This window comes from Anguilla rostrata, chromosome 11 (assembly GCF_018555375.3).
Source record: "Anguilla rostrata isolate EN2019 chromosome 11, ASM1855537v3, whole genome shotgun sequence".
NCBI classification, from domain to species: Eukaryota; Metazoa; Chordata; class Actinopteri; order Anguilliformes; family Anguillidae; genus Anguilla; species Anguilla rostrata.
The window spans coordinates 24036818-24064610 of record NC_057943.1 but is presented as its reverse complement, the minus strand read 5'-3'; the positions used below and the strand labels follow the sequence as shown (position 1 = coordinate 24064610).

General features: G+C 41.3%; 1 protein-coding gene across 2 annotated transcripts in view; it reads right to left on the bottom strand.

Moving 5' to 3' along the window:
* Positions 1 to 11198, bottom strand: part of LOC135234358 (metabotropic glutamate receptor 4-like) — a 265830-nt gene extending 254632 nt beyond the window's left edge. Inside the window, exon 1 of one of the 2 annotated variants that reach the window (XM_064298878.1) lies at positions 10857 to 11198. The gene's annotated coding sequence lies outside the window, so the exon portion shown is untranslated. Of the gene's footprint in view, positions 1 to 4417; positions 6262 to 10856 lie in introns of those variants that run through there. The other variant, XM_064298879.1, reaches the window with a different exon arrangement.
* Positions 11199 to 27793: the final 16595 nt, after the last annotated feature.

Below are 27793 nucleotides of genomic sequence, written 5' to 3'. Positions count from 1 at the left end.
GGCCGGGCAAACGCATCCACTGGAAAAATGAATCTCCCTCCAAATTTTTCAAAGCAGTTGTGTGGAAAAACCAACAGGAACGTGGCAGGGAACTGAGCCAAGACTACTGGAAACAAAACAGATGGGCGAGGCTAGACTGAGAGGCTAGTGTTCGGAGATGCCTCGTTCCTACTTCCACCTTTCGTTATGTTTCCTGGGATGGCTCCCGGAACGCCCCAGAAGGGTCACAAGGGCCAGTTTGAAGTTTGCATACATAGTGCTACCACATCACCAATTGCTGATGCATTCCCAACAGCCGTATTAATAGAAATTCAGAGCAAGAGGAATGCAGAGAGAAGCCAGAATGCACTCTTAATGAGAAGTGCCCTTTTATCAAAGAGTGCCGTGGACTTATGTTGCTGACATACAAATGCAAATTTAGCAACTCCGGTATCTCGCCTTGCTCAACATTAAATCCAATCTTCCTGACATAAAGCAGCAATAAATTCTTTTTCCCTTCTTGTTGTTGGGAGCTAAAAGCTAAACACCATATGTTAGGACCTAAAAACCTTAACTCTGAAGGAATATTAAAAAGCTGTTAAAGCACAAAGGGACGGTATTAAAGCATGATCACGTGCCTGCTGACTGTTTGTACCAGCTGCACGTAAAGTGCAGTCCACCGACTCCAGACTGTAAAGAAGCAGTGGCTGGCAGAACAAGCTTCACAAGCTTGTCTGCACCCACAACTCATAAAGGACACTGCAGTAATGGGACCAGCCTACACATACAACTGGGCATTTCAAATTTGGAGAAGAGCAAGATCAAAAAAAGGCATATAAATGGGTCATAAAAGGTAGTATCATATTGCCCATGATCTCATGTGGCAATTATCTGTTTTAAACTTCCAATTCCTCATTTTAATAAACCGCCCTTTACTTACTGCAAACTGCAGCTACATTAACTGAACCTACATTAAGTGAGTACTCCGCTTTATCTAAGCAAGCACAATTAAAGTCTGTATCATGTTTGGTTTAATAAGCATTTTTTTTTCTATAACTTTAGGATGTCCTAAAGTGGAAATTGCAGGGACTGCATTTACTTCATGTTGCTATGTATTTGCCTCAAGCCTTGGTTAAATTTTTTATCCTATCTGAAATCTGTGCTCTTTGGATCATACACAAATCGAGCTTGAGCTGCTTTACCCAAATGGAGATTTCTTAATGTCATTTAGTATCTGTACATCACCAAGAGCAAACTAAAAATTTTCATCTTTGCAACCACCACAAAACCCCATGCAAACACACAGTTACGCAAATATCAACTTTAAAATGGTATTCTTGCTTACAATTGCGCTGGAAAGAGTTTACAAAGCTTAATGGCCTGAACATTTTTTGAAGAAACTAAATTTCTGAGTCTAAAAAATCTCTTGAGACATACAGCAGAATTTACAGTTTTCTGATTAAATTTATAAGAACAGTTTGCAACCTGTATGTTTTACTATTCTCAAATGCAGCAGGCTGAGTCACACCAATGTGACTCAATTCTACTTGTGCCTGCAAGTTGACAAAAATACTGTCTTACAAAATAGAGGACCAATGCCATATCTGACAAATACAGTAGCCAGGTGGTTGAGCACAGCTTGGAATAGCATCCCATGAGTAATGCATGCGATAGCTTAGCGGAAGACCAGTGCTCAAGACCAGGCTTAACAGTGCCGGCTGCACAGGTAAAATGGCCAAGGGAGATAGCCAGAATGGGCTTAATGGGCTGTTCTTGACGTGCAATAATTACTGTTATGGGATAATCTGTGTTCCCAGATGGGTAGGAACCACTCAAATGTACATACATCCTATGAAAAAAACACACAAAACAGGCGATCCTGGCTAGAAAACTAAATTATGAGTAATCGAGGTGCCCTGTTTATGAATTATGGTTTCAGTGAGTCATTATAACAATTATTCTGTGTAACAGTGGACAGACAATAGTGTACAGTAAATGCCATTCACGAAGAACTGTGTTGTGCTCCTAAGTTATTACAAATGAGTGGCACCATTAATGTGTCCGGCCCCGACTTCAGGCTCCACCCTGGCCAAAACAAATGCTAAACCAATCGTTTCTCGCTATCACACTCCAGGTTGTTCATACCAAAGTCTCTGGACCAATCACCTCCCTTCCTCATGTTAACCATGGCAGAGATGGATTGTGCTGGAGGCTCTGTGAGGGCCCAGGGCCCTACCGTGTTCCCTAGGACCAGATCTGTAGGATCATGGTTCTGCACGGTCTTCTATTACCAGAGCACATAGCAGTGGCTCTGGAAACTGGTGCACTGAGTGACCTGATCAAGAAAGCCAAGACCAAAGTCTTTAAGTACCCAACATTACACAATGCCATCTGACTCCATGGCAGCACAGAAGCTAGAGACACCCTGTACACTGTTGAAAGGTCCGTGGCCATATGGAAACTGAGAGCAATCTAAGGACACTCTCCATCATTTTAACCATCATTTTAACCAACAAAAAGCCACAATGCTGCAAGAAACACATCACAGAAAAGTACTGGACAAATTGCCACACAAAAATAGTGTTATTCAGGCTCAGAACAATAGACTCCCAATAAGAAATTGTATTTCACCGAGAAAGCACTTCAATTCAGCCGACCAGCAATGCACTTGCTACAGTGGAGAGATCCTGTCCTTTTTTTGTGGTCCGAACAACAATGCAACAAATCTGTGTTAAACCAACACAGATTCACACAACTCATGAAAGAAATGCAAGTTATTTCCATTTCCTATCCAAAGCTTGGATGACTGAGAACATCAAATGGCAGTCATCTTAAAGTATAGGCATTCAGTTCATAAAATCTCATAAAATCAGTTCATCTGATTTGAAAATGAAAAAATGTTTTTGATTAAACCAGAAATGTCTATAGACTGACACCAGAGATTTATTTTCCAATAAACAGTGGGTTTATTTAAAGACTAGCTGACTGCGTTGTTAAGAGTTGTTTATTTAGTGTTTACAAATGCTACTGCGTATGCTGTGTCACATAACCATTCCACTTAAAATTTTTAACTGATTGGTATCACAAAGCATTTTAGGTGCTGGAGAGAAAGACAGGTCTGTCTAAAGGGGAAATACACCACTTGCACTGCGCTGCCAGTAAAATTACATAACATGTTTAATAATGCAGTACATTTTTGTGCATGAAAGCAGATCGTAACCTTAATTACACCCAAAATAGCCTGCACTTTCTACTGAGAATCTGAGAATTCAGTGGCCATGAAAGCACCAGTGCTTATCGCTCTGTCATTCAAACCACTGCCCCTCCCACAAAAGGGAGAATAAGACCCATAACTACTCACCAATAAATCACAGGTGCCGAATGCATACATCTGTGTGTAGGCATGTGGAATAGAGTAGGTTAGAGACTCTGTTACTGATAGTAAGGGTTCATTGTTTACGGTACACTGCTCTTGCAATTCCTCTCTCAACTCATGCATCCCATATGCTACAAAGTGCCTCGAGGTGGAGCATCTGCAAAGTCTCGAGAATAACGGAAGGACTTGAAATGAAAACATCTATATTCCGCTGATGAGATTTCTCTCTCGATTGTCCGGGTGATGTGGGAGTGAATAAGGTAGCTTAGATAATGATTGGTTCATAGTTTAAAAAACAGAGGGAAATGAGGTTAGGGGTGGGGGCACAGAGACAGGGAGATGAAGAGGACGTATAAATGAGTCTCTCGGCTTCTGAAAAAAATAGTTCAAATCACTTCCCTTTAAACATAATACATTAATTACAACAAGCAAGTAAACGTTGCGAGAGAAAACATTTTGCAAAGAAACAGCGTCGTTTCGTATCATTCTATTACGTATTGTCAGCAAGGTATCCATTTCACATCCGTGGTGCAGGATCGTATGAAACGCTCCCATAAACAAAAATACTATTTTATGCACCAGTGTGTTTTCCTGAAACACTGGGAAAGAAAATATCAAACATTTTTTTCTGTTTCCAAATGATATTTCCTAGATCGTGTTCATTTTAATTCGATGTGTTGCTTGCTGTGGACGTCATATATTTGTGTACGACTACACGTCTCAATGAACCCACATTTACAATTGCATTCAGTTGTACTTTCTGTAAATCAAAACAGAAACGTGAAAATGTGCTTCCTCGGTCACAAATTTCAACAAACCAGAGTTTAGGCACTGATTTGAAACAGATGGCCGGAACGTCAAACTTAAAAATCTAAACGCTGTTCAATTAAACATTAGCCTCATTTTCAGATAATTTCTGCATGTCCTGCAGACAGAATCGTCTTGTGCATCTTAACTGATGATCTTGCTGATCCTACCGCAAAATGTTTAGTTTGAGTTTACCGTAACACGCGATAATAGAATTCCTTTACATGCACCGAAAATAAAGCAAAGATGACATACCTTTGAAAGCAACCTCCGGGAAATTCAAAACAGAAGTATATTGCAGAAGTCTACATTGGCGAAAAACTGTTCAATGGTGAAATAATCACGTCATCAGTCCAAGTACTACTTAATTCAACATTTCTGCGTTTCAACGGGGACGAACCCCTGCTCTTTCAGTGTGCGTTCTCCAGCGACTTCTCAATGCGGTTTGACGTTTAACCCACACATGCAATTCATTGTCAGAATCCAAACACAGATCCGCGTTCCTGATGTTCCTGAATTAAGTCAAGCCGAACCCCGTTCTTCGGTTCCTGTCCAAAACCAAATCCAGTGTTTCAAAAATCCACAAGGAATCCAGGCATGAATTAGCTATAACCCTAGTCCTGGTTTGTTCCGAAAGAAACGCTGTCCATTGAAAGTGGTGCTGAAAAGGTTCTAAAGCCAGGTGCCATTTGACTCTGTGGCTCTTCAATGCCACTCGAGTACGGAGCCGCAAATTAGTTGTTTACGATTTACAATAAGAAATACTATGTGAAGCCGCTCTACGTTATACTTTAACGCCGAGACAGCGAGGCAATAAAAATGACTGCTTTACCGTCGGACACCTCCCGGAAATTAAGAATAGGGAATTCGGTGCAGGAATTCAACACGTCAATTCGTAGATTTTAAACTCCTACATATGTACCCAAAGCCACCGCACACATTATTGTGTTATCTTAAATGAGACTGTACAATTGAGACATCTCTTCATCCTGGAAAGGAACGAATTCCTATAGAACTGTACGTTGGCGAAGGAAAAGCAGACTGGTGGCGCAAAAAAAATTTCCCCAGTCTTTCGATTACTTTTCTGATAGGTTGCTATCCAGTCCGATGTGACCACCTGCTACATAGTTTTAGAGACAGGGTTACTTTTCAGATCAACGCTGACACATTGTGTTTTGTTTTCAAATGATCAAAAGAACCGCCCTGTAAGTTATATTTTAAGATGTTAATACGTCATTTTAATTAAAACGAACAAATAGTCACAGGTGTCCCGTTAAAGGTATATTCTGGTAGCTTTCCAAAAACGGCATCCCAATGAAATCTGGAGAACGTCTTCACTTGAGAAAATATGAGACACCTATTCCTAATCCAGAACTCAGAACGATAGTTCAAGAGAGTTTTGCAAGTCAAAATTGAGAAAATGTTCCGTGTATGAGCTATCGGTTACAAGTCGAGGATCTTCCAAAGGAACGGGCAGATTTCTCGCCTTTAACCGAGTGATGGAAAAACGTGGGAAATATACTCCTGTTGATGTTAATCCTCACGAAATTAAAAAAGGCTGCAACCTTTCTGAAGAGGGGGGACAAGATACGACGTCGTAATGACACTGTAAATGGTATTAATTCATATTTTCTATGCTGTTTAATCAGCTTCGCGTTTTGCCAGGCTAGTTCCTCTCAATATAGAGTACTCCTTGCGTATGGGAGCGCAGTTGAACCGATGCCGCTCCTACTCCTGCATCTGCTACGACACTAGATATCATAGCGCTGAAATAATGCAGCTGCCGTCTGGGCAGTGAATTACTGCTCGCTGCTGGGTGATCCAAGCCCACATGTTCCCTGGAAAGTATCCACCGAGGAGAATCCAGATCTCTGGTTGCAACGTACATCGATGCAAATCTGTGAAATCAAACAGCAATACGGGTAGATCCCCTTAAACGAAAACTCACAATCGAATGGATACTATTTCAAGAGAGACAGTTTCGCACTATTTGGCCAATTTCCTGCAGGAAGGGGCAGAAACAATGTTTGAGAATATTTTGATATTTCAGTCCCCATTAAGTTACTGCAGGTCGCTATCAACACTACTATCCACCGTATAGTGGAAACAGCATTGTGAGATATCCCGGCGCATTGCGCGAGCAATACTAGCATATTCCTCTCCCGGATCGTTTGTGACTTCGATTCTTTCTAAAGCAGCTTCGTTCATAAACTGGGCTCCAAGCCAAAATATTATTGTTTCAATTAAAGAAAGCAAATGAGCTTAAAATATTAACTGATTGGCAGGAGAATTAACTGCGCAGGAAAAAAACAAGCAACTCAAAAATGCAAAAAGATACATTGAAAAAGAGGGTACTAGAAGCAAAGAAATGAGGGATGAGGGCGAAGCATTGAGCTTACATGCACGTTAGCCATTTAATAAAAATGCGCAAACAGGAACAAAAAATGTAACGGGCAATGTGTTTGCTATCGTGTGTCTGTGTATTTTACAGGTGAAAATCCATCCAGACTTATTAATGCCGGTATCGTTTGATTTGTTTACGATAGCATTTATCAGGGGGCAGCCTTTTCCTTTGTCGAAAAATATCAGGATATGGGAGAGGTGAGGTGAATGGGGTGGACGCAGGGGGGGTCACGGCGAAAAGCCCTGCCTGTCTGTCTCGATGTTTATGGATTAGACCGAGAGCAAATGTGCAGAGTGGCTCCTATTATCTGCGCGCAGCCCGCTGTACACACCCTGTAATGCAATATTTATCATGTACATAAATCACAAATCAATTCCTTTTCTCCAGCGTGCGACCGAGAGTTAACACACGTTACTCGTTCGGGAACTGGAGGCGATCAGCAGTTGTATGAAAAACAATTAGATTTCTTCACGGGACACGTATGCTATAGCCTATTAGGAGAAAAGGACGTCACCAACGAGTCATTAAGTGGCATTTCCAGCCTAACACTGGACGGAATATATGATGCTTTACATCGCAACAGCAAAACTGAATATTGGACTAAAATGTAGGCCTACACCTTAGTCTTACTGAGCACTGCATCATTTTAAACTGTAAAGCTAACCGAAATTACCATTAAGTTAAATATTTAGAGCCGCGTCTTTAGAATATTTATTAGGGGCAGAAGGCGTTGTTTCCATGTGCATGCATAATATTTGCCCATATCTCATACAAGAAATTCTCATCAGTGCCACAGTATATATTCCGACGATATCTTATTCATCTAGACCAACGAAATGAATACATCAATTATTTTTGATAATAGGTTTTGTATCCAGCGACAGAATGAGCAGCGGTATTAAGGCTATGCATTATTCTCTATTTTGCTCCGTGTATTGTTTTAAAGTGCGAGAATTGTTTCAGCATTAGAAACGGAAGAATCGCAGCAGGGTGGACATCGCAGTTATTTCAGGAAGAAAATGTGTGCTGCAGTTTCTCTCCGAGTCAGTGACTAGAATTTTTCAAAAGGTTTAAGGCGCCGACTAGCGCCAGGATTTGCCTTTACCTGCTGTTGATCCTTCCGTCGAAGTTTTAAGCACCACACACCCGGCAGGGTATTTAATATAATTTTTTTTTTGCACTATTATAGCACAATCTGATTAAAGCACAAAGAGAAAACAGGAGGAAACTAAACTCAGATTCAGATGATGCAAAATAACAACATTCAATAACTGGAGCAAAGAATAAAATTGTAAATCCGTGGATTAAAAAAAACTTCAACAGTCTCAATCGAAAAATACCAAATCAACCGCGAAAACAGCGAGAAATGCGTTCTGTCTCGCCATTGGTGTTCATTGTAGCCCATTCCAAATGTAAGAACCAGAACAACATTTCTAATGCGCTGGTAATACAAAGCAAGCCTCCCAAGAATGTGATCAACTGCACTTGTTTTGAAGTTGTATCGTGAAAAAGGATTAGGTCAATTCTGAAATTACACACAAACGCATGCCTAAGTATAAGGATTCACAGTTACTCTCAGTTTTGGTCTTATCCTTAAAATAAGGGATAATATTCTGTAGAAGTGCTGATTCCCAAATGAGTACTGTCTTTTAAATGACTACATTAAGTAGACTAAAATGTAGTGAAAATCAAAGAAAGGTGCACAAAAGACAATGGAGTTAGGAATACATTTGACAGGTTTTGCAAGGATTAACATATGGACTTGTGCAGAGAGGTGTATGTGCTTGTTTGCAGAGGAGAGCAGTTTGTTGTAGAGTGTGTGTTTGTGCGTGCGTGTCCAACAAATATATGCAGATACAACATCTGAGAGACAGACAATCATGAGCATCGCTGCTCTGTTTTTGAGGAACTAGGATAATCTGGTACATAACAGATTAGGTGTCTCTGAAATAAACAGGAAAACCAATTGCAGTTTCAGAGTGTACATTACATTCGGTCACATACAAAATAATCATCCTGTCATGCTACTGATTTACAGGTTCTGTTATTCAATGCGAAGATTAAACAGCACACAAAGGCACAGAAATCCACCACACTGATGGCATTTTAAAAAGACATTTATAATGACAATGTGCTCATGTAATCACACTGCAGTTACTCCACTTCAACAGATGCGACAGGTCACGCAGCTTTGCGGGCGTGGCTTTCTGTATTGAGATTCCAATCAACCACGTCCTATGCCAGTGCAGTCACACAAGTGGGCAGGGTTCAGGCACCCCTGTGGCTGTTTGCATAAACAGTGGCATACCCCCAAGCAACTTCATGCCAGCTGTTCCTTAATCTGCAGTGCTGGTAAACTGACATCTGCAAGCTAGTTTGGATGGCAGGTGGGAGCAAATTGGTTAAGAGGATATATGTGGAACTGCTGTGGTCTGCTGAGCTCTACACATTAAAAACACAGATATAACACTTAAGACTCTAAGACTCTATACGCTGCATGTTGTTCAGGGTCTGTGGCAATCATTATCACAAAAGCCTGTGGGATCAATAGCCAGTTGAGTGATACCAAAGGTTTAAAAAAAGAGGCCCAGACATTAAGAAGTTCAGAGCCAATTTAACTCTAAGGTGCTTATGTGGGATTAAATGTACTCTATCAGAGTTTATTAAACACTGAACATTTTCCCGTGCTCTGTCTATCTGCTTGTCACAAGGATTGGGAGCTAGATGCCCTTTGATAGACTAGTATCCTGTGCAGGGACAAAACTACATGTAAACACCATCTGATCAAGTAAATAGGGATAAGCTGTTGCCCAATGATCCAGCATTCTCAGACGCAACATACTTGTCATCTGAATAAGACAGTGGCATGTAGGCTGCATTGCACAGAGTACATTATAATACACATCCATCCTTTGCAGGCCCTGGTTTACTCACTGGAGATACCCTACCCTACAGAAAGTCCAATTCAGAGATCACAATACTTAGGGTCTCCCATATGAACCAGGCAGTGGGGGGACAAGCAAGTCATATTAAGAGTTCCAAAGAGGCCAAATTTTCAGTGCCAGAATTGCAGGAGCATTGGTAACAAAGGTGCTACATTACTTAACACGGCCAACAGAATAGTGCTTTAAATTATAACTACATCGGTAAAGAGGAACAGGGGTCACAAGCTAAATCTCACATTAACAGGATAGGTGTTAAACACCCAAAAACTACAGCCTCAAAAATGACCCCAAAAAAACGGTTTGTTCTGAGCTTCACAAAGCTAGTGGGACCACCATTCTGAAACTGCTTGTATGCATCGCAAATGCACATAGAGGCATAGCCTGGTGTCACAAGCACAAAATCTGGACACCAGAGCAATGGAAAAGCGTAATGTGGTTATCTTTTCCTCTTTTTCTAATATCTAAACATGTTTTACTTTTGGGAAAAGCCAAAGGATGCCTTCAACCCACATTGGCTGTTTCCAATGGTTTAACATGGCGATGGACCTGTAATGTATGGATAATGTCCCATACACACCGCCAAATTCAAGTGGTCTCATGAACACGCCACATGACCTCCACAATTACCAGATCTAAGCATGACTGAACATTTATGGAAAGTTCTGGAGCAGTACGTGTAGATTTCCACCACCTTGATCCCTAAAAGAACTGGAGGATTCCCTTACTGAATGGTCCAATATCCAATTACAAAGAGTTCACAACTTGTACGGCAGGATTTTAAGAAGGACAGATGATGTTCTAGAGGTGTAGGGTGGTTCTAGTCCTTATTATTTACTTGATATTCATATTTTGTTTGGTCTTTCCATCATTACATCAGCCTATCCCTGTACATAAAGCATGTTGCTTTCTAATATTAGTGAAAATGTTCTTTTGACGATTGACAGCAATTTTATGCAGGAACTGTACTGGCTTTAATATAATTATTAGGCCCAGGCCTCAAATGTATCAGAATCTCGACAAACTCACGACTCCCCAGCATTACACAAATATTCCTTTAAGCGATTGAGGCACGTGGTTGAAAAGCGCCGGTGTGCGGCTGGTTATAACATTTCTCACTGAGATGCCAATCCAATAAAGGCTTTTTAGCATGTTTCTTCCTGCAACGAGAGTGCCTTCAACTTCAAATAAGCCCAGGTTTACATTTTTTGCACCGAGACATTCTTCCCCGTTTTCCTCCAGACTCTTTTAAGAGGGTAGCATTACTTGCATTTACTTTACATTAACGTCGAGTGATGTTGTGTATGGATGTTTAAGTATTGTCCAGTTGATAACAAAATAAACTTACCCGTTTCCTTTATTTTCGCAATCAATGGAAGCGGCGAATCTCCAACTTTTAAACGTTCTGCGTTTTCTTTGCTGGCTTCCATGTATGACAATTGGAAAAGTGTAGGCCTACTTCTATTTACCATTGCGTCAGCACGCGCGTTGTTTATTTTTCCGTTTCTTTTAACAACATGCTTATGATTAACTTTTTCAGTGTTTAAATTCAATTTAATACTCATCTGGAAATTGCTTAGGAAAAATTTGATTTTGAGAATTTGTCGTTACCTCAAATAATACGAAATTGAACTTGTATTTCTCGTGTCATGGCTTTTTGCATAATGCATATAATAATATGAGCGCTTGCGGTTTCGCTCCATTTAAAGGTGCAGATGTAGAGCGATTACCGAGGGGAGGGCCAAGGGGAGGGCACACTATGAACGTATAGTTTATTTGCACAGCATAATCATAATATAAATAATATCGCCTATGTTTATTTTTATTTTTTGACCAAATAGCGTTTCGTTATTTGTTTTGTAATACTTGTTGCTGCACTTAACTGTAAAAAAAAAAACTTTGTAACTTTGTCATTTTGTTGCTTTGATTCACTTGTCTGATTATAAAGTATCCGTTTAGAGCCAGCCGTGCACTTTATCAACTAAAGTGTTTATTTCAAATGATATGGAAAAATGTATTTTAGACGAGAGAGAGAGAGAGAGAGAGAGAGAGAGAGCATAGTCCATAGGGAAAGAGACATTTGCAATGCCACGTGGTGTGGCTTCAATGATAAAGGCTAGCAAAACAAAACCTCCAACCGTTTTGTTATTGCCCCAAATGTCAGGGATCAGAAACAGAGCTACTGTTCACTGCACTCGTGATATGAAACATGATGGCATGCAGTTTTAGAGGGCATGTGGGTGGGTGGGAAGGAGAGCCAGAATATAGCAGTAGCTTTTTGTGGTTTTGCTGTCTAGGTTTTGGAGATGTCAAGAGATTTGATCACCGCCATATTTTGTGTACACTGACATCATAATCCAAGGGAGCTGGGGGTTATGCAAACACTCGTACCTAAATGGGGTAGCCGTAATAAAATAATGAAGGGATCTGCAAGATTAAAAATATTGAAAATCACCCTGGAAAGTCATCACAGGTACCAGCAAGTGAGGTCAGTTGCAGCACATGGACTTAATTGCCAATGTGTTCAGACAGCATGAGATTTCCATTCATGAGGTAGATTAAATATTTTCAAATACATTTACTTCAAAAAACTTCACCTGTAGTCCACTTTTTATGTGCAAACCAACCAAACGCAAATTGTGCCTTCTTATAGAGAGTATGCACATGACGTCACAGTAGGTGGAAGTCACTGCGGTTACACCCACTGAGTGGCAGAAAGACTACTGAGTGATAACGTTAGCGTTCAGCTTGAATGCCGCGAAAACACATCTAAAATTGAAATTGAAAAAGAGTAGCTACAGTTAAAAATTGCAATGAAACAAGATCAGGTTTGCAAAACACTTTCCATCCACTGGCATGGTTCTGACTAATATGCCAAATATTCAGCAAACTTACAAATGTTAGTCTTAAAATACATCCTGATGATTTATCCTGGAATTGCATTCATTTCCCTTCGCAAACATCCATCACGTTAGAGCAACAGATGGCACTAGATTAAATTGGTGCCCGTGCTGGCCAATTTATAAAATACAATTTTCATGTTTATCCATTTAGAAAGTTGGATGCTGTCAGAGGCAGTTCAGGTTAGATGTCCCACTCAAGGGAACAGAAACAGTGCCTCACCCATGATTTCAGCTTGCAACCTGCAGGTTACAAAAGCACAACATAACCACTCTGTGATATTCTCACCATTGGGTTAGATACCTCAGTGCCCCCACAGGGCTGCTAAAAGCACCGTGTCTTAGTTAATTGGGACGGAAATGTGTGTCTTTATTCTTGAATGGGAATATTGATTTCATCACTACTCCCAATAGTTTGTCAGTCAGTATCATGAACCTTTGCCATGACAGGTTGATAGCCCAAACACCAATCATGATAATGAGAACCTTTCTTCCACTGGTGCCATAAAAGCCAACAACACCAATAAATAAGCTTTCGAGCAGCATCACTGCATTGTCTATCATGGGACATTTTTACAGTTAAATTCCCAATATTTCAGATTCTATAGGGTATATATTGTTGGGAGTTGATTATGTAACAGGAGAGATATAGTATATTTAATTGAATGTCAACTTCCAGCAATCAGAGATGTAGTGTTTGTATTCATTACACCCTATGGATCAAAGAAACGTACAGACTGTTAATTTCATCTGCTAAGGGCCATGCTCCATCAGGCTCTTTCTCAGGTTTTTCGAATAAACCCAATGTATATACATAGCATCACATATAGAAATGAGGGTTATTCATAGCATGAAACATGTGGCCAAAAGCTCTACTCATATCTTGTTCTAAATAAGCTAACAAAATCAATAATATGAATTTCACAAAGCCTTGTGTTTGTTGATCTGCATTGCGTGATTAAGGTTCAGCTCAAACACATTGACAAAGCCACTGACAAAATCATCCCACTGATTAGGCATAACAGATATAGATTTTAAAATGCCAACGCACTGAGAAATGCCCTTCAAATAGGTCCCATCATAATCCATTACTTAATCTCAGAAAAAGACTTCAAACTCATTTTCAGTACTTTCATTTTCACCCTGGACTAAGAGTATCTCAATTTGCTAAAGTATGCTGTCAAACACCCAAAACTCATACAAACAGCTTTGAGATATTTTTTTTTCTGAATTGCACACCCCCGTTCTATTTTGCTCTCTTTTTCTAGGGAAAAGTAGAAACAAATTGATGAGAATTGCAGAAAGCGATGAGAGTCATCTCCTTAACTCTGCCGGAGGAAGAGCGGAGCAATTTTTATCAATCGCCGGTGAAGATTCCTTGTGTGATAAAGCGGGGAGGCCGAAGTGAGTGATTTTGTTTATGGCGGTGTGATGCGCTGCATATTGATGATACAAGCGCTGGCCTCCCACAGCCTCAGACTCCCTTCATTTCCCTCATTTATCTATCATCGGGAGATGCTTTATCAATAGGCCGGCCTGCAGAGCAAACATCTGGGACGTCAGTGAGCCCAATTATCGTGGCCCTGCCAAGGCGAGAGGAAGCAGTCTCTGGCGCGGCGGCTTTGAACGATGTGACCTTTCCGCAGTGTTACGCAAACACCGTGCAGAACTCAAAACCTACGTCGGTGATCTGGGTAGAATTCCGATACAGAAAGCAGCGAAAAGGTTGGCTCTGTGGGTTTTCTGCCAAGAGGAAACATTGTTCAGCGCTTTGAGGTTTAATGATGTGATGTTTCTGCAACGGTACGCAAACCATTACATGGGAAGTGGAAATCTTCCATGTATGGGCTGCATTGGAAATAGCAAACGGCTGGCTGTATATTTTGTGTGTGGTAGGGTTCGGCCCGGGGGATGTAAATGGACTGCATTTATATAGCGCTTTTATCCAAAGCGCTTTACAATTGATGCCTCTCATTCGCCAGAGCAGTTAGGGGTTAGGTGTCTTGCTCAAGGACACTTCGACACGCCCAGGGCGGGGTTTGAACCGGCAACCCTCCGACTGCCAGACAATCAGTCTTACCTCCTGAGCTATGTCGCCCCATGATTGTTGTGATGTGGGTGCTGAGGGGGTGGCATCCCGAGTCCAGCCAATCAGTGCCCAGATTCCCCTGCAGCTGCGGCTAAACCCTTTGCAAATGGAGACTGAAACAGGGGCACCCGTACTGCAGGCTGCCACGGGGTAACGAAGCTGCTATCTCTGAGACTCCGTTAAATTAGTGTCATAGCCTGGGGAAGGGGTAGGGAGGTAAAGTAGCCCAAATAAACTGTGAAAACCTGAACTGCTTTTAGTAATTTTACTGTATTGTTTATTTGCTATCGTGCTTTGATTTGACATGTTTTTTGTATATTATGGGCTGTGAACATGAGGCAGTAATAATATTGACAATAAAAGTACAATTTTTGAAAGAAAAGGTTTCACTTTTCAGAATCACTAATACAAGACCATGCATGCTATAATTGAATGCCATTTGGAGATACTGCTCATCTGGGATCCAGTAATGAAATCATAATATATATCACACACCCTCATACAAAGCTCAGAAAGCCAAACTGAATAGCAAATAGCCTTTTGCTCTGGACTGCGGCATATTCCATTTGCAAATGAACCTGTTGCTTTTCATCTAAAACCTGTTCTTGGTCATTTAAATTCATAAGCACAGACTCCAAAAGCTATAAGCTGAAGAATAGTCTATTGTTTGTATGCTATGCTGGTCTGTGTTTTATTATTTGAATTTGGATTCATCTAAGCTGTGTGCTGGCCCAGTGGGGGCCCTATACGGGGGCGACATAGCTCAGGAGGTAAGAGCGGTTATCTGTTAGTCGGAGGGTTGCCGATTCGATCCCCCGCCCTGGGTGTGTTGAAGTGTCTCTGAGCACGACGCCTAACCCCTAATTGCTCCCAACGACTTGATTGATACCTTGCATGCCAGCCTTTCATCATTGGTGCGTGAGTGTGTGTGTGTGTGTGTGTGTGTGTGTGAGTGAATGGGTGAATGAGAGGCTAAACCAACTTTTGGCTGTACATTGTGGGGACTGGAGGATGATAGAGACAAAGTGAGGCGAAGGAAACCCAATTTTAACAAATATCAACATTTTCAGTAAAAAGAACATTCTTCATGCCACATGTGAAGGGTCATAAAGCTGACTTTTAGATGTGAGTGAGGATAATCATGTAAAGTACCAAGAGCTTTGAGTGCAGACAAATTAGGCTATTTCTGTTCTGCATAGCTATGCAGTACGCCCATACACATACAAGCACACATGCACGCACACATGCAGTAACAAACATCATTTTATAATATTCAGCTATATAAACTGACTGCATGTAAAACCATGTTACCTGTGTAAGTTGCTCTGGACAAGACTGTTTTCTAAATGCCACAATGTAATGTAACATACATTGCTTTTGTATTAGTGCTGAATACAAACATATGCAGCGCCTTACAGTAACTACACCATTGAAAACCTTCGTTAATGTCCCTTGGAAAAGACATTGATCCTCATCACAGTGTCACAGTGTCACCTGTGCTCTATTTTCAGTGCACTCACGGCAGTCAGACTGGAATTCAGAAGGTCTCACTGTCTGCCTGCTGGTCTTATATCACAGCACTGCTGGGGTTCACAGCTGGAGTTATCTGCACCAATATAATATCGAAGATATTAAGATAAAAATGTGAATATATGAAGATTAGAAGCTACATAGCTCATAACCATGACTGGCCACAGCAGTTATTTTGTGTAGCATAACGATTATTAATTCAGCAAAATATGCCTTAAACAGCCTAATGCACATACATTCATTTGTTCATAATGCCTTATAATCAGGGATGATGATGAATAATACAGCAAATACTGTTGTGTGTTCAACTCCTTCTTGTTTGTTCTCTTCTTAAACAAAAACAGATGTATTTATTGATTGTAGAGCAAATGAAATTGGCAAATGCAGAGAGAACAGTCACGGCTTGTTCAGAATACACGGGGAAGTGTTTTGTAGAAAATCTGGCATAGTTTCCAAGCACTGGGATTCTCCTCAACATGGCTGGGCCTGCATGGGCACAGAAAGCCATTTCCCCCTCTTTGACACCGAATGCTTTTCCGCAAGACATGAATGGGCCCTTCAAATGGTTGGAAAGGGCTTCAGCCACTATCAGACACTCTCAGAGATCACAGGAGACTGTAACTGACCTTTTGCCGCGCAAAGGACAAAGCGCCCATTCTCCTTTCTGCTCTATTAATCGTGACGCTAAGGGTACCTGAGTGTTAAATAACGATGGCTGCCGCACTGTGATACCCTCATCTTATCCCACCCTAGCACTGCCCGGCGCAGCAGCGCCGCCGTCTCCTGCACCCTCCGCGCTGCTCCGCTGCGCCCAGGAGCTTTCCTCCAGCGGCTCCTCGCCTCGCCTCGCCTCGCGGACCGTCTTCTGAGCCCTAAATTAATTTCTGAGCTCCGAGCGGGCGGCCAGCGGGGGCGATGTCCCCAGCTGAATGGTGCCCGCTCCCGAGATTACTCACGTTTCAATTAGCGGGGCGAACGGCGACGGGCCGCAGACGCGCGAGCTGCGCTAACGCCAGTCCCGAGGCTCTGCGCTGAAAGGCTTCGCGCCGGAGCGTAATCGCCCGCGCCTGCCGGCACTGATACCTGCATCACAGAACACAGAGAGAGAAAAACTAAAACCCCACGCGGGCAGCACGGCCGCCCTATCCACTTCCAGCAGTGCAGGATGTCTTCGCTCGGCTCCGGCTCAAACGCTTTCTGGAAAGCTGAGGGAAACGGCGGGCCTGTGCTGGGGAGGTGATAAATATTTTGCCGCATTTTTCAGGGAACGATCAGTCCGCGAGCCCTGGGAATGCGCTTTAAAAGACAGAGAGCAAAGACGTGCAGGAACACGTCAACAAAGGGTCATAATTCGTATGACATCCAAATATGAAAATGCATCGTTGTGAAATTATGCTGTGTTTCTCTGGGCCAAAGTGGTTTACTCCGCGCGCAGAAGGGCTCATGCAGAGCGTGGATGTGTGCCCTATAGGTACAATTCAAACTGGAGCATGCCTGATTTTGGCCAGCCTGTTCTCAAGAATCACTGAGTGCTCATGGTTAATAAATGTGAGTGAGAATTAAGTGAAAGTGTACAAATCGCAAGTGAGCGCCAATACTGTACCATGAGAGCATGTCTGTATTATATTACTAGAGCAATTCTGGGTTTATGACCGTATATACAATAAGTTCATATCAGGCAATTAATGGATCTTTTTAGATAAAAAACTAAAACAATGTTAACATTAGTTTTAATAATAAGCATCTTCGTCTTCTTCATATTTGAATATGCTTTCTATCACATGAAAATAGTGCAATGGACCCAAACAAAGGGATTACCAACGGAACTTCTAATCTCAGATTCCACTAGTACCTCTTGTTAATTTGTATCCTCTCTCTTTGTTGATTGTTTACCCAGTGTCTCCAAAATTATTCATTTTTATTCACCCCACGGTGCCCATCCATTTCAGTGACAGCCAGACTCAAGGGTGTCACAAGATCTGTGCCAAGGAGGATCTGGCCTTCAACAGGAAGTGAGAACAGAAGAGCAAGTGGACAAGAAGGGGGGGGTGGCGGGGTGTGGAGTGGGGGAACAGGGCATTAAGGGCCTGGGAAATTGATTCAAAAAGCCAGGCCAAGGCAGAGAGGCACACTACTGATAGCACATCCAATCCCAATGCAGCGGTCTCGGTGCCAGGATTTCTTTTACAACCTACCCTTTAATTATTCAATTGATCACTGCTTTGGTCAGATGAATAATTAACGCAGTGGTTGTAACAAAGTCCTGCTGTGCGTGCACTTAACGGCCACAGTCTGTGAAGGCCATGAATTATTTTGTACTGTGCTCAACAGCAACGGTTCGACCATTGCCGGACCTTTTCCTTAATTAATCCCTCTAACTGTTCATTACATGCACATGTGACGGAAGGCCGGTGTAGGAATATGATTGGGACAGCGTTCCGCCTGAATTTCCTCGTGACAAGTCTTAACTCAGAGCTCGCTTAGTAGTCTAGTGCGTAGCGCCGGGCCACTGTGTAGGCGAGCCTATCTCTTGTAAAGACATTTCACACGGGCGCCTTGGCACGTGCAGAAATCTGTCAAGGATGACAATGTAAGGCAAGTGTTTGTGTGCTGATAAAAAAAAACAGACAGAGGCTCCTTAAGCCCCGGACCGCCACAGCAGAATTAAAGACACATCCTCGGCGCCAGATAGCGTCAATCAGGTTGAATGCAGATCAATTCCTATGCGGCCGAGAAGCGGAGACTCCTCGTGACACCGCCACGGGAGGAACACGTGTCCTGAGGCGCTAACTAGGCCACCCCACCGTTCATTTACGATTCATCACCCGGTTCCTCAAATTAATTTTCTTCCATGCCTCTTTTGTGCTTTTTTAAGTTACTTTCCCTCGCCTTCTATGCAGCTTCGAAACAATGGAGATGTAAAACTGGCACGGTGGGGCATGTATTATGACAGCAGCTACTCTACATTAAGCAGACTCATCTCACAGAGCATTGCATCCAGAATATTCCAGTGGTAAAACTATAAATTACCCAGGGCCTTCCTCCAATGCAAACCTGGAGCGCTGTATTAAAAACAATCACACCTAGCCTGTGGGCTATGGCTCTTTCAACACCTGGTCTCTGAAAGCTTGTCTGTCTTTCCTGTGGGCACTTTGAAAATGCACAAAGAGAGGGTTCCCCTGGCAGTAAAAACATTCCTACAACATGGATGCAGGGTTGAGAGAACATGTGTATTAGTCGCGTAATTGCTGTTCTTATCACTCCTGGATCCCTGCTTGGGATTGGCTGAGAATTCCTCCATAATCCAGCCATTCATTATTGACAGTCTCTTTGCCATAGCAATAGACTCCTTTATAATTGTGCAGCATAAGATCAAACTTTTTCCAGTTCCAATATACTACAAATGCAGAACACACTCTTACTGGGGCCTGGGGGGGGGACAAACAAATGGCTCAAAGCAATATCTTCACAAGGGTCCTCTGGCAGAATCTGTGCTCAAGACATTAGCAAACTTTTAGCCAATTGCTTCAATCTCATCCGAATGAGATAGCACCGCCTGAGTTCTGCTCATGCTAGCATTTTCCTTCAATCCAGCAATGCTTTTATGTTCTTGTAACATTTCTTTTCTGACAGTATGCTTTTCACCAACAGAAGGACACAAAGATAAAATAGCTCTTTTACTTCCGCTGGAGAAAAGCATGGAGACTGAGTAAACAGGTACATAAATGTCATGTATATATATTCATTTCTTTTGGTAGCATTCAGTTGACCTGTCCCTTGCTATTATTCTTTCTCTTCAATCCTATGACCAGTTGTGCAGACAGGTGCGGCCACTGCAAGGCTGGATGAGGTCATCTGCAAAGAGTTGTGTTCAAAGATGAGTGATTGCCCACCTGGTGAGAAGTAATTGGTGGATACATTCTATGGGTGTGACCAACGTGTGGGGTTTCTGATTGTAACCAATAATAGACAAATGTATCAGAAACATTTCTTCAGAATTCTCTTGGACTTGCCCAGGAGATGCTCTCCTTTTGTGCACATTGATGAATAAATCGCCTCTTACTGGACCCGCTGTTGCTGTCTCATCCTTTGGCGTTCCTGGGGCAGGTTTTGGGGTGCAGGTCACCACATCACTTTCAAAAATGGAATGCTCCAAGAAAAAAAAACCTGGGCTTGGACAAAAGGTTCAGGCAGGGAACTTCAAGGATTGTTAGACACCGTTAAGTGTTAATAACTGCTGTCAGGTGACTCTGTCCCTGCCGTTTCTGTCTAAAGCCAGGTATATTCATTTTCAGGTGGTTCACAAATGTCAGTCTATTTAAATGTAAATGGCTAAATGTGAAACACATGCTTGGTGTGTTTGCAAATCCCACCCCCAGCCTTTATCTGCTTTTTGGCCATGCTCCTTCTCACTCAGGCATGCTGGGTATCAATGTGTTTATTCCTGGGTGGCTGACATTTGAGGTCAACCTGACAGGCAGGGCCTATATAAATATGCATAATCATTTACTTGTTCCTTTAAAGCATACAATAAAGTTGTGTTTTTGAACATTTTATCAATTCTTCTGACTGAGCTGTTGCTGCTGCTCAGGGCAGACTGATATCCTTTTAGACCTCATTTTCCTTTGAAATTTAAATGTTACATCTCTTTCATTCTCTTCTGCATTTTTTTCCTTTTTTGCTCTCTCCCTCTCTTCTTTTCATTTCTGTCCCTCTAAATCCCTACTTTCTGGAAGCAGCGCTCAAATGGTATTATCTTTACTGGTTGCTAAGTGTACATTTCATTCAGCGGGGACTGGCAGCACACTCAGCTGAAGTCTGGGCAATTCTGTTTCCTGTTTGCTACAGATACGTTGATTTTTTTCTGCCCTGGCGCTTTTTATAAACCAGATAAGATGGACATATTTTATTTCCCTTGCTCTCGCTCTGGGATACCATGAGCGTTTGCTCCAGGTTTAGATGTATTTGACATTCAATATGTAGTTCCCTGCATATGAAACGTCCTCTTGGGTGGTGAGGAAGATATGCTTTATAGCTAATTTCCATAAAACATGCACATTATGATAGAGAAATGTCCTGCTTTGTACTCAGCTCCTGAAAGACAAGTTATTATGTATGTATGCAATTACAGTCTTTACACACTTCAAATCCACACTTCAGACTTCTAAAATGTTACATTTAAATGAAAACAAATCAAAATTTTTCCATTTCCATAGGGGAATGGTAAAGCTGTCACATTAAGTTTATGCAAAAGTCTATTACTATCTGTAAAATGACTGAATAAATAAGCAGTGACCAAGGGCTGCACCTTCTCAGATAGTGTGCTCATGTTAAGTCTATTATTCATGGTCCTTTGTAAAATAAACAAAAATTGTAAAATGAAGAAAAGCAACACTGGCCTAAATAGAAAATCTGACCTTTGATGGTTCTGCAGAAGTGTGAAAAGTGGGACATTTCAACAGTGAATTAAGATTCAGCTGCATTCCTCCTTCATAAACCTCCCCCAAATAGGGAAACACCAGTGTCACAATACCTCTTTTGCCCAATGTGAAGAAAGATGAAAAAGTGGGTTTGGCACGGAAACACCGTTGGTGTGATATGGTTCCTATGGCAATGGTGGGAGGTTCTCGGTCCTCTCATCTGCCTCAGGCTCATTCTTAATAAGTACAGTGTCAAATCCTTTGAGCCAGAAAGGCAAGGCCGTGGCCATGACAATGCAGTAGACAGTGTCCAAGTGCTCTGGTGTACGCAGGACTGTCACAGAGAGCCACCTAAACTCATGCATAGCTGGGATTGGCCAATTGATGCTGTGACATCTGCATGCACTCCACTACCTTCGATTGATTGGCTGGGCCAACAGGCTCAAGTCCATTCATGTACTCGCAAACTTTAATGCATCACTGACTGGCTGCTCGCATTGCCTTTTTAATGCACTGAACAAATTCAGACTCTGTGTATTGAATTTTATATTGGCCTTTTCTGATTTTTAACAGCTCTCTTTATAGCCCTGTTGATATATGATCTATGATGTCAGAGCATTTGAATATTGCATTGTAAATCGAATAGATTTACATGTGTATAGGACATTTATCAATCTATGACAGGTACAACAATAATGATTACAGTTGCTCAGCTACTGGGAGGTCCCAGTCTTTCTGAAAGAGGCACAAATGGGTTCAATACTAATGCCTCTAGCCGTTTAATCGAAGCTCTTAACATAGTGGATCCGAGCCACAGAAAGTTAAATGGAGAAGCCAGTACTGAGTAAGAACCGCTCAGCCAAGCAGTTTAATGCAAGGGATCGTTCAGCACAGCTCAGAAATATGAAAGCAAGCATTATTAATAAAAATGAGCTGTGCGCCCCAATCCCACTGTCAATGAGTTTTAATACAGAGGGCCCAGCTGCTGGCAAATTCAATAAGGGGGACTTTTATGGCCCATACTGAGTTGTCGCAAATTCAATAGGTATCTGAAATTGTGTTGTGTTGGAACATGGTCTCTGTAATGGTGCTGGAAGGCACAGAAAGTGCCTGTGAGGGTGGCAGTGAGGCTTTCTGAATGGGAGCCCAGTCGTTTCTCTGAACTTATTCAAGCTTTGTTCTGCACAATCTAACCCAAACAGGCCTTTAAAGCACCAAGCGTCGTAGGCTAAGGAAATTGCCCTGAATGTGCCGCTTGCCCATGCCACCTCTGAATGGTAGCATCTGTATCTATCACCGGACTGGTCAAGCCACCTGTACACTGCAGGTACAGGATGTGAGTCACGATTCATTTTCATTTCATGAGAGCAGCTCATTTTCTTAAAGCATCTCAGAGTAGGAGAGCTGATCTAGGATCAGTTTAGCAATTTAACTCATAATGAATATGATTGGTGTATAGACAGGGGAAACCTGATCCCCACTGATCAGTGCTCATGAGTGCTCCATATAAAATAAATCAACCATGTGTTTTATTCACTTATTCACTAGCTAAGGACCAGGGAACAGAGGGCAAACAAGGATGTTTATTGAACAGGCGTTTATGGTTGATGGCAATAAATTATAATATAGTAAATGTATAGCTGATGAGGTTGCGGTGTGGGGAAGACTTCAGCGAAGGAGTCATCGTAGCTCCCGAGCTTGGTGAAGCCCCATTGGACCCTGTAATAGAGAGAGAGAGAGGGAGAGAAAGGGGTGGGAGGGTGGGACACCGAAATGAGAACGAAGTCAGGTGAATGAACAATCAGGTGCGGCGGTCAGGAAGGCTTTTATAGAAGATAAGCAGACGGGGCGTGCATGCGGTGTGGCCCTGCTCCTGAACCTTAGCGACTGCAGCTCCTATTAAATTCTGCACTTATCATTTTTGCTTTTAGCCCTGATTTAATGAAGCTTTTATTTATTTGTTTTGTTTCAAAGACACTTTGGATAGAGTTTAAGAAATGCATGTCATCATAGAAAGTGTCATTATTATGCCATCATACAGGCACAGCTTCACAGACCTCACAGATTCAAATAAAGAAAGAGGGATGTTCAACTAGCACAAATCACTATGACTTATAATCGTTTACCATTTTTAAAAATAAAAATGCTCTCTGTAAATTCCTGTGAACGTCATCCCTCGGCTGAAATGCAATCTTTCCATGCTTAAAACTCTCTGTGATAGGAATACCTGAGAGAATGTGTCAAGCAGAGGAATTTAAGCAATTTTTGTCATTGTATATTAGATAATGAAGCCAATGCCCATATGAAAATATCACTAATTGTGGTCAAATACCACCAAGAAAGAGAAGCTATTAAATTGCATCAGTAAGGACAGGTAAAGCTGTGAAGCTTCACAATGAAAAAACACAAGTCTTTTCCTTCTACAGGGAGCAAAAGGCCTTGAGATCTATTGATTTGCTTCATCAATACAGAATCAAATAGACTGTTAATCATGAAAAGGGGCAATGAGTTTTTGGCAGACATTTCAATAATTACCCATTGATAAGTGATTTATAATATCATTAGATGCAAGAAGGAAGATGGAAAAGGCAACAATCACTTGCTGTTCACCTTTCACGTGATTTACTGTACCACTGAAAGGGCCTAAATCTATACATATCTCACTTTATAAATAGTCGGTTTGACCTTTAAGAAGAGAATTGCTATGTAAATTGCTATGTAACAATTGGCTGGCATATTTTTAGGATGGTCAGATTAGTAAGGGAACAGCTCCCTAACCCTAACCCTAACCCTAACATATGTAATCATTGCTATTTACTGTGTTTTGGAGGGAAGCAAATTACTCATGGGGAAATGAAGCTAATATGTTTAATTATGAATGCATATTCTATATTAATCCTAATATTCATAATCTAAAATTAATCATTCTAATTCTAAAATGAATGATTAATGTGTCTTTGAATTCCATTATGTAAACTTTTACAGCATCCAGCAAAAAGACGAACACACAATTTCCATAGTATTATCAGTAGAATCACTGTTACTGTGTGTGCTTACAGTGATGGTGTCATAGTTCTGGTTTGGATGCATTTAACCTATATTAGATCTTTAAGAATGCTTGTGCACTGTCTCTGGTCCAAGAGTGTTAGTAGTGGTTTGAGTCACAAGCAACAGCACCCTCTATTGGTTTGTACCAGTCACTTTCAAGATGAATAAGAGCAGCTAGGAAATGCATGGATATCAAAAGGTTCAGCCCATAGGACATGTAATCTATAATGTTAAGAGTGGACATGTTCATTAAGATGAACATTTACAATAATGAAATATTACACCAAGAGCAGAATGAGATGACATGAACAATATCATGTCATTATTTGCTTCAATCCTGGAGGGTCTCAGTTCCAGTTATTTTGTTTTCCGATTTGGAGTGCCCATGTGTAACTGGCCGTCTATAGATATGTCACTTGATCAGACCACATTGAAAGAGTGCGTTTTCCTTGTAAAACGTGATAGTTGATAGTTTCTGAAATGTGCTATCTTTGTAAGCCAACATTAGTTAGTTGTCATAAATATTTTGTGTGATATGCACAGTGCCCTGCCCTTTATAAAAATCCAGGCTACTCACATTTTAATAACATCAATTAGCTGCATAATGGGCTGGAATTAAAGTTAGAAGATAAATTAATCCGGATTTTACCTAATTAAGTAGACTGGCCCTGCCAGATTCCTTAATCATTAACTGTCTAGCAAAAATTAATCAGCACAATTGTGAACTAATGTTGAGTCACATAGATAGCTCACTATATTATCATTTCAGTTGTATCATAACAATTCACATATGGTTTGTTTTCAGGAGAACACGAATGTAGTCCTGATTTTCCTATTAAAGCACACAAAATCAGAAGCTGTAGCAATAGCATTGTTACTGCTCCTATCCAACACAGCAACAGTAACTTTAGAGGAGTATACATTTTAGACATGTCCAAAAACCCTCCTTTGAAATCCACCTGTTGAGTTATTCAACTACTGCAGACAACTGTTCCACTGCTTCAGCTGGTGCAGGCATATCACAGGCACCTGACAGAAATCATAGGAAGTGGGACAGGGAATATGATGCTGACTAAATCTCTCCCTCCCTGGGTAGTGCACTAACAGCACTAATACAATTCCATCCAGACCAATGGGAGTACATCAGTATGCTAAGAACCAGCCCACCAGGAGCCAAGTCTCTGCCTACTATTTCCTGCAAACAATTACATAGTCAGGAAATCTGATTGAAGATGTACTCCAATTTGATTCTGACCAACGGGAGTACATCACTGTGCTAAGAACCAGCCCACCAGGAGCCAAACCTCTGCCTACTGTTTCCTGCAAATAATTACACTGTAGGGGTAATCAAAATGAAGATGTGGCAACACAGCACGTAATGGAGAGTCTAGAAGTTTCAAAACAAACATGCCAGTTTTCACGGTCTTATTAATTCTGTGTTCACTTTCATCTCTGGTTTTGTGGGCAGTAGGACCCCAGTGCGGGACCACTTCTGGCACAAACTCAAGCCCCGGCAGAACAGTTCTTGTGGTGTCCTTTGTACAGAGCTTTTCTGTGGCTTCTGTGAGTGCAACTTTTAAAACAGTGAATTGCTCCCCACGGGTAATTCATAGGGCTCTTTAAGAGCAAATGGGTCACTCAGGACTGAGAGAGACTGCAGGACTCCGGATTCACTGATAGGCTCGATTCAGCAGGCCACGGCGTATCGGTTAAAAAAAAGGGAAGAATTAAATGAGTGCATTCAGATTTGGCAAAAAAAATTTTAATGCCACTCTTGAATAAAAACATGCAAAAATGCAAAAAAGAGAAAAAAAATGTAGATATGTAGTCTTTTTAAAGTGTGCTGCAGATCATTTCAAATTAGTCATTTTTGGTTAATGTTACATTTTATGTGTAAACTGGAGAACTTCTTTTTTGAGGTATAAAGTGAAGTATATGAGTTCAGCACATCTGTATAAGTTTTTAGGATTCCCTATAACCTTATGCTACATACTTTCTTGGCATACTCCAAAACTACATCAAATTAATAAATTCTTAGCAAGAATACTAATCTGAGCCAACGGTTCAATTTTCATGATCCTGCATTAAGCAGTGGCAAGTATATAATGACCGAGGATGAAAAAATGACCAGGCAAGCAATTTCACTCTGATTACAATAAAAAAACCTTAAATCCAGCTTATTTCAACTTGACATCTGGTGTCTGATTGCATAATAATAAACAGAGATAACTTCCACTGATGTTAGTCGTAGAAGCCTGACTTTAAAAATAAATGAAGGCTGTAAATTTAGCTTTTTCCATTTTCTGACTCAAACATGCCATTTCATGCCTAAATTAAGTTAGTTTCATTTCAGAATCTTAGTATTTGTTGCAAGCTCTTGTTGACTATTGGTTCATATTGTCAATAGCTCAAAACTTTGCATGGCTAAATAATGTAATGACGTAGAATTTTCTTCCAACTGTGTCACAAAACTCTTATAGCACATCTTATTGGGCGCATGGGTAACAATTCATTTAGTAGTTTAGCTTCTCCCAGAGTAGTGTAGCTTCTCCCAGAGTAGTGTAGCTTCTCCCAGAGTAGTGTAGCTTCTCCCAGAGTAGTGTAGCTTCTCCCAGAGTAGTGTAGCTTCTCCCAGAGTAGTGTAGCTTCTCCCAGAGCAGTGTAGCTTCTCCCAGAGCAGTGTAGCTTCTCCCAGAGTAGTGTAGCTTCTCCCAGAGTAGTGTAGCTTCTCCCAGAGTAGTGTAGCTTCTCCCAGAGTAGTGTAGCTTCTCCCAGAGTAGTGTAGCTTCTCCCAGAGTAATTCAGTTTCTCCCAGAGCAGTGCAGTTTCTCTCATTGCATTGTATCTTTTCCCATCACAGTGTAGCTTCTCTCAGAGTAGTTTAGCTTCTCCGAGATGTAACCGATAGAGGAAGAATAAATGTGCAGACTTTTCTATATTCCCCTGTGAAAAACATCCCTTTAAAAATGGCACTGACAGACTATATTATTGATGAACAGTTATGTCAGCCAGTTAAGAGTTCTAAAAAACTTTTACAGTAGCCAGTCAGAGTGTGATAAATCAACAAGAAGGGAGGAGAAATGGGATGACACAGGGAAGAACCGAAATGGCAAATGCAACAGTGGTTCTGTGTGGTTATCCTCACATTAATCTACAGGTAATATTAACCTCCATTAGTCTAATGATGACAGGCTGATTCACTAACTCAGCATGTCCTTCCTTAATGATTACTGTTACTGTTCACTCAAGTGTACGTCATTACATTATTAGATTGGTATTTATCATAAACTTACCTGTG